Below are 14,496 nucleotides of genomic sequence, written 5' to 3'. Positions count from 1 at the left end.
TATTATCCCTGGAAAGGGAAGTTCTACTCAAATCCCAGGAGTGCTTTAAACTGTACTTCCTAGGTTAATTAGCCTCCCGCAAAGTTCTTCGCGCTAAGTCCCCCCCCCCAAGGGGGAGGTCTCTGCAAAGCAAAAACAAAAACAACAAACAAACAAGCCAACAACACAAAAAACAAAAACGTCCTCCAGTGGGCCATCCACCGTGTGATACTACAGCAGGGAGAAAGCAGAGGTTGCAAGATTTGGAAATGGAGGGTGGAATTCCCTTTCTTTACATGCAAGCGGTGGGGGGGGGGGCTGGCTATTTTCTCTATGGGAAGGACTGGGTCTTGTAGTAAGTAGCATTTCTATTGTAGATGTTGTACATATGTATAAGTATATATATTGCATGTTGCATACATAGTGCATATATACCCTGAATAAAGGGAGTGAGGCCGATCTCTTTTTATTTGATGCTAATCTCCTCTCTCCCGCCTCCAGTGGCCTGGGAGCACCCCTCTTTCTAATAAATGGCTGGCAGAGCAGACCATTCAGGCTCTCCCCTTTGATCACCTCCGAGCTGTCAGCCCGTGCTGCTGTCTTCCTCCCAGCTCTTGTTCCTGCCTAAAAGTGGAAGTAATACCCCCTGAAAGAAATACCCTAGGTGTCCTGCGAAGCATCAATCTATTTCTTCTTTTTCTTCTCTTTTTGTCCCCCCCAGAGGCCCACCCTCCCAGCTTGAACAAATCCCCCTCTTCCTCCCTCCCTCCCCCTCTGCAGAGTCGCTGTTCCTTTGGAGCCCCCTCCACTGGGCAGGAGTGACCCCCTGGGCCCCCGCAGTCTGCGACGCTACCACCCGGCCAGACGGGGGAGGCCCCGCCCGCCCCGCCCGCCCCTGCAAGCCCACACTCCCTCTGCCTCGCCCGCCGGGAGCCGGATTCTGCAGCCATCTGAGTTTGCGTGTGCTGCCTTTGCTTTCTGGAAGGCACGCATTGTTTTCCTCTGAATGCAGCCTTTCTGTGACCCGCCCCCCAATTCCTCCTTCTCCCTCCCCCCGCCTGGGACTTGGGATCGCCCCGCGGGCGCCCCGGGAGCGCGCGGGGTCTCCCGCCGCCCGCTGCAGTGTCGGGGCGGCGGGGAGTGCGACCCAGCGCCGGCGGTGAACACGTTTCCCGGCGCGTGTCCCCCTTTCTTGTTTACAGCTGAGATGATAAGCAATCTGTGTCCCCTCTTATCATCGTGTCAGGCGGTGACGTTGAGTTTGTAAATATTATTCAAAGGGAATAATTTGCAAAGGCAAGCAATCACAGGCGGAGTATATGGACCGTGAGGTTTGTCCTCAAGGTGTTTACCGGGAGAGGGAAGGGGCTAGGAAATGGGGGAGGTTATGGAGGGGGGAGGGCGACTGCGAGGGACTCCGATTCTGTGACAGTGACAGAACTAATTAAACATAATGTTGCTTAAAAGCCTTTGCTCCCTTCCTGAAATTGCTTGGAAGTATGCATTATTAAAAAAAAAAATGTAGCAAGGGGAAGACTGAGGGTGACTGAATACGACTCAGTGTACCGACTCACAAACGTCAAACTGCTGTGGAAAGAAATACAGCACACAGGCTGCGCGGAGGCCCCAGCCAGGGAAGCTGGATCCGCTCAGTGGAAAATTCCTGCCGGGGACGTGTTTCCATTTCCAATGGGGAGAAAGAGGGTGTTGTTGGAAGCTGGCGATTCTTTGGAAAATCCAGAAAACACAAGGAGGATGACAAAATGACCTCACTGAACTCTGAGAAATTAAGCAAACAAGTCGTTGGAGCCAACACAGCACATTGTTACAATGTCTGTGCCTGGGGAGCCAAGCTGAGCCGCGTGTTGGGTGCAGAGGCAGGAGCCCGGCTCTCCCCGCCCGGCTCCCCTGGTCCCCGGAGAGGAAAGAAGTGGTATTTTAGGCACTAGCAGGGTAGGGGAGCATGACTGCAGACGCCTGTATGAGATGAGGACATGCGGACTCCGCCAGGAGACTTGTGAGCTTAGGGACGTCTGGAGTTCGCAGCCTGAATACTAAACGCTGGTGGCACCTTTGTTTATCACAGAGCAGAGGATCTCACTTTAGGCTGCACGTTTCTGTGGGGAACCTCAGCCCCTAAGAGGGGAGTCCACCAGCTATGACTAGCCAGGGGGGGTCTCTGGAAGAGGTTAGTAGGGGAAGTCTTCAAAGGTTAGGGGGATTGTATCAGGAGGAACTAGTTAAAGGTGCTGGACACATTTTTTCCCCCCAGGCAGCGGGAAGGCATCCTATAGCTGCAACTAGAATTACCATTTCATGTCATCTTAAACGCATCCCGGCGGAGAGAAAGGGAGACTCGTCAGAAGCCATGCTTTTTGTTGTTCTGTAAAGCTGCTGTCGGAAAGAAAGGGGGGAGATATGCCAGGCATTGAAAGCTTTACCCTGCACGATGCATCTCCACTGATCTTCCTTTGCTAGGCTGTTCCTTTCTCTACCAGACCTACCTACAGCATCCTGACAAGTTGGAGAAAACTTGTTTGGCTTCTATGGCCGTGGGGTGTGTGTGTGTGTGTGTGTGTGTGTGTGTGCACGCACACACTCACGCACATACGCTTTGGGCAGCACTTTTATATATAACTCCTGTCCATAATAAATAGTCTGAGAAGCAAGTGAATTTTTGCTGGATTCTATTGAAAACTCCTTATGAGAAATAGTTGTCATTTTTAAGTTATTTTGGTTAAAAATTACAGATGGCTGGGGCACCTGGGTGGCTCAGTCAGCTAAGCCTCCAACTTCGGCTCAGGTAATGTCCTCTGTGGTTCACAAGTTTGAGCCCCGAATCAGGCTCTGTTCTGACAGCTCAGAGCCTGGAACTTGCTTCAGATTCTCTCTCTCTCTCTGCCCCTCCCCCACTTGTTCTCTCTCTCTCTCTCTCTCTCTCTCTCTCTAAAATAAATAAAACATTAAAAAAATTTTTTAATTACAGATGGCTGAATTTGTGTGGTCAAAGTCACACCTACTGACAAACCTGAAGCATTAATCAACATGTCTTGCATCATTCAAGTATCATTTTTGCATTTCAAGTTTACTTGGGTACCTAAATTCAGTGCTATGGTGGATTTTGAGCCTTCAAACTTTTGCATAGCATGCAATATTTAGTTCAAGACAATTATTAAGCTCCGCCTGATTGCCAAAATAGGAGAGATTGTTGTTTAAGGAAATGATATATTGTGAGTTAGTTGTTACATTCTTAAAACATGAACATTCTTGTTTGTTCTTACAAACAACCCACTTGCATGATTGTTAAAAAAAACCTTAAAGAGTTCTACTGAGATAAAATATTTATACCATAAAATTTAATCATTTTAAGGGTTCAGTGGTTCTTAGTATATTTACAGAGTTGCACGGCGATTACTACAATTTTATTCTAGAATGTTTCCATCACTCTAAAAAGAAATGTTTATAATCACTATTGGTTCCCACCTCCACTCAAAGCAAGCACTAATCCAGTTTCTGTGTCTGTACATTTGCTGGTTTGGGACATTTCATATAAATGGAATCATACAGTGTGTGTGTGTGTGTGTGTGTGTGTGTGTGTGTGTGTGTGTTTGGCTGCTTTTATGGTACATGTTTTTGAGGTCCATCAGTACTGTACCTATTTAATGCCAAATAGTATTGCATTATATGGATATACCATACTTTGTTTCCCCATTCATCAGGTGATGAACAGTTGGGCTGTTTCCCTGTCTGGGCTACTGTGAATAATGCTATTATGAGCAGTCAAGTACAAGTTTCTATGTGGACATATGCTTTCTTCTCTTTTTGGCAGATGCCTATGAGTGGGATTGTGGAATCATATTGTTAAGTCCATGTTTATATTTTTAAGAAATTGCCCAAATGTTTTCCAAAGTAGCTGTGCCATTTTATATTCCTACCAACAATGTATGAAGGTTTCAGTTGCTTCAAATCCTCACCAACACTTGTTACTGTTTGTCTTTTTCATTGTAGCCATTCTGGTGGGTATCTCAGCATAGTCTTGATTTGGGATTTCTGATGATCAATGATGATGTGCATCTTTAGGTATGCTTATTGGCCATTTGTGTATCTTTTTAGGAAAAAATATCCATTCAAATCCTTTGCCTGTTTTTCAGTTGGGTTAGTTACTTTTTATTATTAACTTACAAAAGTTCTTTTTGTGTTGTTGATACAAGTCCCTTATTGGAAATATGATTTGAGAACATTTCTTCCAACCTGCAGGTTGTCTTGTTTTGTCTTGATAGTGTCTTTGGAAGTACAAATATTTTATTAATTTTGATTAAATTCAATTCATCAATTGTTTTTCTTTTATCATTTATGCTCTTGTTGTCATATCTGTGTTTAGAGTTTTAAACTATCTTATTATTTCTTTTTCAGGAAAGAAAGATCTGACATCTAGAACATTTTTTTTCTTTTCTTTTCTTTTCTTTTTTTTAATTTTAGAGAGAGACAGAATGCTTGGGCAATCAGGGGAGGGGCAGAGGGAAAGAGAGAGCATCTTAAAAGCAGGCTCTGTGCTCAGCATGGAGCCTGATGTAGGGATTGATCCCATGACCCTGGGATCATGACCTGAACTGAAATCAAGAGTCAGATGTTCACCCGGGCACCTCATAGGACTTTTTAGATTCTTCAGAATCAAGCAGGAACTTATGATAGAAAATGAATTTAAGGCCACCTAGGGGCACCTAACGCAGTTTCTTTTAAACTGAATGCTATTCTGGGGAGCCTCGGTGGCTCAGTTGGTGAAGCATCTGACTCTTGACTTTGGCTCAGGTCATGATCTCGTGGTTTGTGGGTTTGAGCTCCACGTAGGACTCTGTGCTGACAGTGTGGAACCTGCTGGGGAATCTCTCCCCCTATCCCCACCCCTCAAAACAAATAAAGTTAAAAAATATAAACTTAATGTTCTTCTGATTTTCAAATCACATTTGCATACTAGGAAAAAAGTGCCTCTTTTTTATTATTTAAAATGCACTGTTCACTGTTGTTTCAGGCAAATCCTGTATGGAGGAAATGAACCTAATATTTTACTATATATATATTAAATATAATATGATATATTATATATAATATGTTATATTGTATATAATACATAATTATATACAATATAATATATTATATAATATAATATATTATAAATAATATAGATATAATATAATATATATTTAATAAATATAATATATATATTAAATAAATATATATATATGTATTTCCCTTTATATGAAATGTCCCAAATCGGCAAATGTACAGACACAGAAACTGGATTAGTGCTTGCTTTGAGTTGAGGTGGGAACCAATAGTGATTATAAACATTTCTTTTTAGAGTGATGGGAACATTCTAGAATAAAATTGTAGTAATCGCCGTGCAACTCTGTAAATATACCAAGAAACACTGAACCCTTAAAATGATTAAATTTTATGGCATAAGTATTTTATCTCAGTAGAACTCTTTAAGGTTTTTTCTTTTTTAACAATTATGCAAGTGGGTTGTTTGTGTGTGTATATATATATATATATATATATTTATATATATGTATAAATATATATATATTTACTAACCTAATATGTGTCTACCACCTTTTAGAATAGAGAGATAACTCTACAGCAATAGTCCTGATGATTTAGAGTCTAAAACATTGTACTAAGTCAAGGATAAAAGGTCTGGATTTCAGGACAAAGCCACTGATTCGTCTTTATAATCTGAAGGTTCCTGATAATAGAGCGTCTCTGAGTTCCAGGAAAGCTTGAGCCACTTGCAGGTTTCGAGGTTCTAAGTATATTCATAAATGTGACAAAAGAGCTGCAAAATTGTAGTATGCCTAAAACACACTTCAACACTCTTATCATGTATAATTCAATGTGTGGGTTCAGCCACAAAGATAAATCTCAGGATTATTAAGAAAAATATATCAACTTACAGTGTGCAACACTTAAGAGTATTTGATCATGGCAACGATGGACATCTTTCAATCTAATTCCTGCACATCTCGGGCTCTGTGTACAACTTTATTTGAAGACTACATCAAAAGAGTAAATTTGAAACTATTTATCGCTTCCTTGTCACATGAAAAAATAGGTTATCTCTGAAGATTTTCCTTATCTTTATTCCCTTAAATATCGCTGCTTGTGTGGGGGGCTCATGTTCTGATGTGGCTGCTGGGGAGGCTAACCTTTCCTCTACCTGGATGGAAGGCTAATACATTGACAGTGGAAGATTTCATACGTCAAAATCTATGTGGACCTCCGGAAGCAATGGGGATAATGTTGTTCTAATACTACATGGATGCATTTTTAATTCTCCTGTTAAATTACTGAACACCTAGATCCTTCTGCTTCCCAGAGTGACCCTTGTGGATTATCACTCGAGAGTCTGAGAGGGTGGGTAAGACTCTTGGCAGGAAAATAGACTCCCAGGCCAGTTTGGATGAGAGATGATATTGAACTTAGCTAACTAGACCAGAGACCTTAAAGGAGTTCCAGACAGGGAGCGCGACAGCAGGGAGCCCATTCTTTCCAGTCCTTGGGGATTGGCAGGAAAAAGGGAAACGATGAAAAAAGCAGGAGGTTCTACCCGCCACCCCCCATCCTTACATCTTAGCTGCTTATTAAGGCCAGATGCAAAGAAGGTAGTGGCTTTAGAAAAATCCAGACAAGTTGGGGACAGGTGGAGATGTAGGGATGGAGGGATTGCAGGGCCTGTAGGATTTTTCTTCTTCCTATGCTTTGGGGTCTCAGGGGAAATTATCTTGAGAGCGGCTCTCCACACATATTTGGGGCATTGCTGTATCAGAGTAACCTTGGCAGGGCAGCATGGCTGATCGAAAGAGGCCTCGGTGTTCAGCAAGCCCTCAGTTCCTGTTTGGCACGGATAGAGCCTTCAAAATGGTTCAGAACTGGGCCAGAGTGCCTAATAGCAGTGTTCACCAGAGTATGGGGTAAATAGACAGCAGCTGTACAGTGGATGCCTGGGTCTGGATGGATGGAGACCATTACTGCTTCCAGAATCAAAGAACACACTGCAGAATGGAAAAAAAAAAATATATGACTTTTTCTGCCAGAGGCGTAGACTGGGGGAGAAAGAGAATCCAGACTGATTCTGAGTAATGCCAGTGGAAGCTTAATATTCTCAAAAGCCAGTTTAAATTATTGGATTGTGCTGTGAATTCCAGATAGGTAAGGTACAAATCAGGGTTGAATCAGAGAAACAGAGCCAGTAGGTTTTATACACAGTAGGAGATTTATTGCGAGGCATGGCGTACCCAGTTACAGGGGTGGCTAGAGAGTCGCAAGTCTGTAGGGCAGGTGGTCAGGAAGAGTGGTCTGGAACTCACAGGCATGAGCAGAAGCCCCTGTCCACAGGCAGAATGTTCTTCCTCTTCGGGGACACCTCAGCTCGACTCTCAAGCCCTTTTAACTGCTTGACTCAGGCCCACGAAGATTATTTACGAGAATTTTCTTCTCTTAAGTTAGCTGATTATGGAGTTTAATCACCTCTACAAAATACGTTCAAAGCAACACCGAAATTACAGTTTGATGGAAAACGAGGTACTTCATTTTAGCCAAGCTGACAGAGCACTGCCCATTCCAGGGAATTCTGTTCTTTCTCCCATCATGGCCCCTACCTACCTTCTTCCAAGAAGAAGCCTAGATACATTTCACATTAAGATCCAAGAGGCACTCTTTTTGCAACTGGGTTGTCCCATGGGTTTATTTGGAGACACAATTCCCCATGAGAGAGGAGAGAGATGCTTAAACGTTTTCTGTGAGATCAAGGAGGTGATCTTCCCATTATGCTCTCCCTGGAGCACAGCCAAAGTATAAAAGCAGGATCTGTTCTGCAAACGAGTTCTAAGGGAATCACGGGGATTCCAGACTTCTGGCCTCCAGAAGTGTGAGAGCATACATTTCTGTTGTTTTAAGCCACCAAGTTCGTGGTAATTTATTATGGCGGCTCTGGGAAACTAACACAAGCATAGTGTACGTGTTGCTTTATTTAAACAACTTGGAACCTACTGCTATCTCAACACATTCTTTGGGCTTCCCCCCCCCCTTCAGAGCATTCTTTTTCCTTCTCCCTGAATAAGAAATCAAAACATCACTAAATAAGGACTTAGGTGTAGAGAGAGTGTTTTAAAGTAACGCATTTCAGGTAGTCTCTGGGACTTGGGCTTTGCTATGCGCAGATGGCTTTTAAACTTTTCTCTGATCACTGAGGAAGCACGTTCTTCTCTGCAGTGAATGTTACTGCCCAGGATGAGCCAAGGAGGAGGACATATGAGGTCCTTTCTCCCTCTCCCTCCAAAACCATGCTTCAGCAAGTCACAACACCCTGCCAAACGTCTGTGTCTCTCTATCTTTGCTGCTAGTATTCCTGAACTCTTCTCTTCTCCCTGCTTCCAGTTATTTCTCCCCTCCTAAGTCACTCTCTACACAAAAGCCAGGGCAATATTTTTGAAATCTCAGCCCAGTCTTGGCACTCGGCTTCCCTACCCTCAGCTTACAAATCGTCAAAGGCTTTCCACTGCACCTAGAATAATATCCGAACCCCTGACTACACCCTGCAAGGCCAGGCCTGACGGCATATAGCCTACCTCATCTCCTCCCCCCTCCCCCCTGCTCACCACATCCCAGCCCCCCTGCCCTAACTCTTCTTTGTGAAATGTGGTAAAGATTTGCTTGCCTCTTCTCTCTGCATTTGTTGCTGGCTCTTCCAGAAAGCTTTTCTCTTGGATCTTTATCTGGCTGGCACCTTCTTGGCGTTTAGTCTTACCACAAAATGCCACCTTTTAAGAGAAGCATTCTCTAACACCTCTCATGTTGCTAACTCTTAGAATAACCCTATTATTTTTGTCATGGCACTTATCACAGACTACAAATATCTGGTTGTTTATTCACTTACCCACCTACTGTGTGCCTGAATTCACCAGAAGGTATGCTCCTTGAGAAGCAGAACTTTGCTGAGTATATTCATTTTTGTATCCTCAGCACTTTGAACGGTGCCTGACACACAGCAGATATTCAGTAAATATTTGCTGAAAGGATGAATAAATAAATATTAACACAGAAGATGATGTGTTATGTTGTGTGAGCTATGTATAAGCTACGAACTGCATACAGCTTCATGTAGAAGCTACTTACTGAATTCTGGTAACTGGCCTCATGCCCACTCTTTAAGTCGCCATTATTTTCCAACTGCTACTCCCTTAAGCTACAAAACATAAATTCAGTAGTGGTTAGTGACATCTCCTGTCTTACCAACTCAAAGACCATTCTATAGCTGTAAGGCACATTTTTTCCTGTGACTTACCATTCAATTCATCTGTTTTGTTTAAAGAGTCTTCCAACAGCCCGAGGCAGCAAGACTTCTACCCGGGCATGGCTGACATTATGGTCATAGTATGGGTAGTTGAAAATAACATTTGCCCGTGTGGAAAGCACAGAGAAACGGAGATAGGAACTAAGTTTCAGGTAACTTGAGATTTTTTTTGGTTGAGAAGGAAGCAGCTAGCTATGAGAACAAAACACAGAGAGTAAAGCGTCTGTGTCTGTGGAAAGACCCCAGCTTGACAATGTTTAGAAGAATACGATGGATATCTAATACGACAGTTTTCTTTGTAAGACACGTTCACCAGACTTCTGTTTGTCAGCACCACAATTTCTGGTATTAAGAAGTTAGATTGCCTGACAAAATGGCTACTTTTAATGGTACTGCCTGCAACAGACTCAAAATGTAGATCATCACCACTACCCAAATTTATATACATGGTGAAACTGACATGCTCTCGGTATGTTTTCATATTTTGGACCACCACCAAGGTATTGGACCCATGTCCAGAAGGGCCCAGCCTTCTTCTTTTAGATATTAAAATGTTACCACTCTTAAGAAGGCTGAACTGCTTTTATATGAAGTTAAACACCAGGAAACAATGATATAAGGTCGTATGAAATTTCTTAAGAGTCTCAAAGATGTCAAAAGTTTGCTATTTGGACAAATCGGCTAAAGCTTCAGCAATAAAACAAATGCTGTGCTGTTTTGTAAATAAAATAGTCTTTTACATGACACACAAAGAAATGGATATGATTATTAGCATAGGTCAAAGCATGACTGTGACCATTGCATACATAATGACATGTTAAGATTTACTTTGATGGATGGAAAAGTACTTTCCTTAACCTGTGAGACCAGGAAATGTTATTCTATATGAATTCAACTCTAAAATTACTTTTCCTACATATACTCACCTTCATGACATAATCAATTCTTCTCGAACCTTCACAGACTTATCTAGCCAAGGTAGATAAACCCATAGGCTTTATGCTAGGATGTTAATTACAGTGTTTCTTAAAGCTCCCTGGGCATCATGACTTAAGTTGTCTATGAAGAACCCATCCTGACCAGATGGGAATTTGGTGCCTCTGTGACGACAAGACTTCCACAATTAATATGAAATCCTTAGTTGCCCATTTCACACACCAAAGCTTCATTAAGAATCTTTGGTGAGGGAGAAACATGGGGAGAAGTCTTTGCAGGTTCCTGTGAAACCAAACTTAAGACCAAACCTTCACTCCTCAGTTGATGTTGGCTTTAATCTCCCCAACAGAAGCACTTTGGGAAAGTTGGAGCTATTGTTATAAAAATAAAATACTTGACAATTGGGAAAATGAGAAAAAATAAATCCCATTCTTTTTTTTAAATTATTTTTTTAAGTCTATTGCTTTATTTTTGAGAAAGAGCACAAGTGAGGGAGGGACAGAGAGGTAGAAGGACACACAGAATCTGAAGCAGGCTGCAGGCTCCGAGCTGTCAGCACAGAGCCCAACGCAGGACTTGAACTCATGAGCTGTGGGATCACGACCTGAGCCGAAGTTGGGCACTTAACCGACTGAGCCACTCAGGCGCCAGATCCCATTATTCTTCATATAAATATAAAACCATCTGTGTGGCAAGGCTTCACATGTTTTCATGTGTCCCCCAACATTTGAAGGTAATCAGAACACATCAGACTGCCCCGGTACAATGGAACATGCCCTCAAAACATTACCACTCCAGTCTGAGTCCTGAGCTGGAGATTCCAGAAATAGCAGCCAGTGTTAAATGAAATGCACCAAAATTTCCTTCACAGTAAAATTCCGCTTTAGTGAAATTATTTTACTTTCCATATTTGATTTTATGTACTATCATGAACATAAGTGACAGTAAATCTCTCCAGGTTGAACCTAATTATGAAGGGTTAGCAGGTATAATCATTAGAACAACTGTATCATAAATTTAGGCTCTTAGATGCTGAAATATAAATTACTGAAACTATTCATAGTCATGTCTTAGGTTGTAAGGAAATATCTGTTTCACCAATAAGAGATTTGTCATCTTAAAAATGAAAATGCTTACAGTGTTACTAATGTATTAAAATGTATTTAATTAAAAATAATGTTTAGGGACCTCTGGGAGGCTCAGTCAGTTAAGTGTCCAACTTCAGCTCAGGTCCTGATCTAACAGTTCATGGGTTCAAGTCCTATGTCAGGCTCTGTGCTGATAGCTCAGAGCCTAGAGCCTGCCTCAGATTCTGTGTCTCCCTCTCTCTCTCTGACCCTCCCCTGCTCTCTCTTTCTCTCTCTCTCTCAAGTAAATAAATATTAAAAGATTTAAATGTTTAGAGATCTCAGGGTCATGACAGATGGATAGGCCACCTTACATATATATATATATATATATATATATATATATATATACACACACACACACACACACACATACAAAATATCATGGTATATTTAGTGATTTAGTTTTTGAGATTGTAATTGTATATGGTTTGGTGATTTATAACAAAAAAAAAAGGAGGATGACACTAAGTCTGCTTGAAACTAAAAATTATATAAATTAAAATGTTTTATGGGAACCTAGGTGTCTCAGTTGGTTAAGTGTCCAACTCTTGATTTCCGCTCAGGTCATGATCTCATGGTTCACGCATTTGAGCCCCAAGTCAGTCTCTGTGCTAACAGTGTGGAGCCTGCTTGGTATTCTCTCTCTCTCTCTCTCTCTCTCTCTCTCAAAAATTACATATATAAACATTTAAAAATGCTTTAAAACCAATATATTTTTATAGCACCTCCTATCTTTGAGAAAAGTTTAACTTTGGACTGATAAGAAAAAGTCACATGCTAAGGATCTATAAGACATGTGCACCTAACTAAAGAAAAGAAAGGGTTTTAAAATATAGCCTAATAGCAAGGGCCCAGTAGGAGAACAATCTTTTTTCCAGTAAAAGGTTCATTTTTTAATCAGGATGCCTAGTTATAACCAGCTTGGAAAAATTTTGTTAAATGCTTCCTAAATTTCAAAAAGCCACTAAAAACATAAAGCTATAAAAATATTGTTAACTTCACTGAAAAACACGTTTCTCTTTATATCACATATATAACACAATTATTTCTGAATTCATTGGGGCTGAAGGAAATATTAGAGAAATGAAACCATTTTAGGGAATTTTGAGACTGAGCTGTCTGAGGTTTTCCATAAACTCAAGGGAGACCTTTTTCTTCACCACTGATTGAAAGCTACCACCTTCCAAAAACTTAGATCTTAGTGCTGTCAAATGCTTGTGCTTGCAAACGTGAAGTCCTCTGACGTGAAACTCATGCCTTGAATGAGAGGGCATGACTGTTCAGAGAACAGTGTAATCTGAGTGCAAACCCTGACAGAATGTGGTTGTAGGCCGCGCCTCAGACACTCTCCCTCTGTACCCTGAGTTCCATTGAATCTCAGCTGTGGCTGCCCAGACAGTGGCCAGTGATTCAGATGCTTGTGTTCACAGCATTTCACAGTCTTATCTTTTTGGTTTAATGCCCGGGAGCTTCTTGGAAGCTGCAAGAGCCCCTGGGCCCCACTGCGGGCCTGCAGCCTGGAAAAGCAGAGAGGCAAAGAGCCTTAGCTTAGCCCGTCCTCAACCAAGAAAACCTGACAGGTGGTGGAGAAAATCTTTCACCCCTTTTTCTTTTCTTTCTTTTGTTTTTCTTTTGGTCACATCATTTCTGCAAGCTTCTCTGGAGAAGTAAACCATTTTGCCCATGGCGGTGACTGTGATTACACATTCTTAACGTGGGCTTCCTTCCTTGTTTCATTTTCCCTGCTTCCCTACTTCTACTTCCTGGGATCAGCTCCAAAGGAACCACCTGGGCCCAAGTCCTCGTCTTGGAGTCTGCTTTCACGGGAAACTGATCCAAGGGACGTTGCCTTTCATTGCACCTCATTCCAACAATTTCAAAAAAGTGGAGAAAGGACTGATGTGGTGGTCCTTGGGGTCAGTTTGCCTCATTTCAACCTGCATAAAATGTGTTTTAGAAAAAGACAAAAGATACTTCAAAAAACTTCTTACTTATTTCCTTAGCATTGTTTATTTTACTTTGGCATTCAATATACAGGTTTAGATACAGTAGGCATTGACAGAGTAGTTAGACATGAGCTGGAGGCCAAGTTGGTGATAAATAGGTTATAGGGTAGAAGCTTCGGGGTACAACATTCTGACTTTGTGGCCTCCAAGACCCAGGGGCTAACAGACCAAGAGCCACAGGTGCAGAACAAAGCCCTCTCTTCTACTTCTGGCCTAGGGTAACCCTTAGGCTCATTATGATGCAGTTGCATTGTGGTTTTAACCCCCACCCCCTTGGAGGAAGGCAGCACAGTGGTTTAGGTGGTTCTTGTACAAACCTTGTAAGGTCAAAAACTCCCCGTCCCAGCCTGTGGGAGGAATCCCCCAAAAGATGGGAAGCGACCTCCATTAGAGACCAACCTGTCCATGACCCAAGACCCTGCTCACATAAAAAGAAAGGACTCCTGTGGCCTCAGGGCAAGTGCTGCCTCTGGGCCTGACACTCCATCTTGAAAGTGTACTGTCTTTAATAAACTATTCTGTGTTTGTGTAAATCTTGTGTGGGGAATCCAGGTACCCAGTCCGCCATTCATACAACACAGACTCTCCTCTTTCTAACAGTTTTGCCTATTGTTTCTTGTTCATTTACATGTGGTTCCATTTGCAGTGCTGAGGAAATAGAATTAGTATCATGTTTCGCCCATCATCGGTATACACTGTTCATGGAACCTACCTGCTGAGTTCATTGTGTTAAACAATAGCAGAATTGGTCATTTAAGCAGCTATCATCTGTGGAGCGTTCATATTTGTGTTTAATAGTGTTTAGTGGAATTTGTCAGAGATTCCAGGTGGGTTGGGAGCACATTACTTTTCTAATTAAAAATCACAAAAATATAAGTTTTTATCCAATACTTTTTAGGAACGGAGTAGATATAAATAAGTGGGAATCCCATAATGCTCACTACCTCTTATGATTGGAAGCTGCCAGTGTCTACTAAGAGATAATAATAACTGGATATTTTAGCCACAGTGCCTCAGATAAATCCACAACAAACAGTCAGTGAAATTAAAAAATTTTGTGTTCTTTCAGCAATTTTTACCAGGCCTTGAATAA

The sequence above is a fragment of the Lynx rufus genome, unplaced genomic scaffold (assembly GCF_022079265.1).
Source record: "Lynx rufus isolate CCGP_SWC_20201006 ecotype Redwood Valley unplaced genomic scaffold, mLynRuf1.p SCAF_2, whole genome shotgun sequence".
NCBI classification, from domain to species: Eukaryota; Metazoa; Chordata; class Mammalia; order Carnivora; family Felidae; genus Lynx; species Lynx rufus.
The sequence above is the reverse complement of the archived record's forward strand: the minus strand, read 5'-3'. Positions refer to the sequence as shown.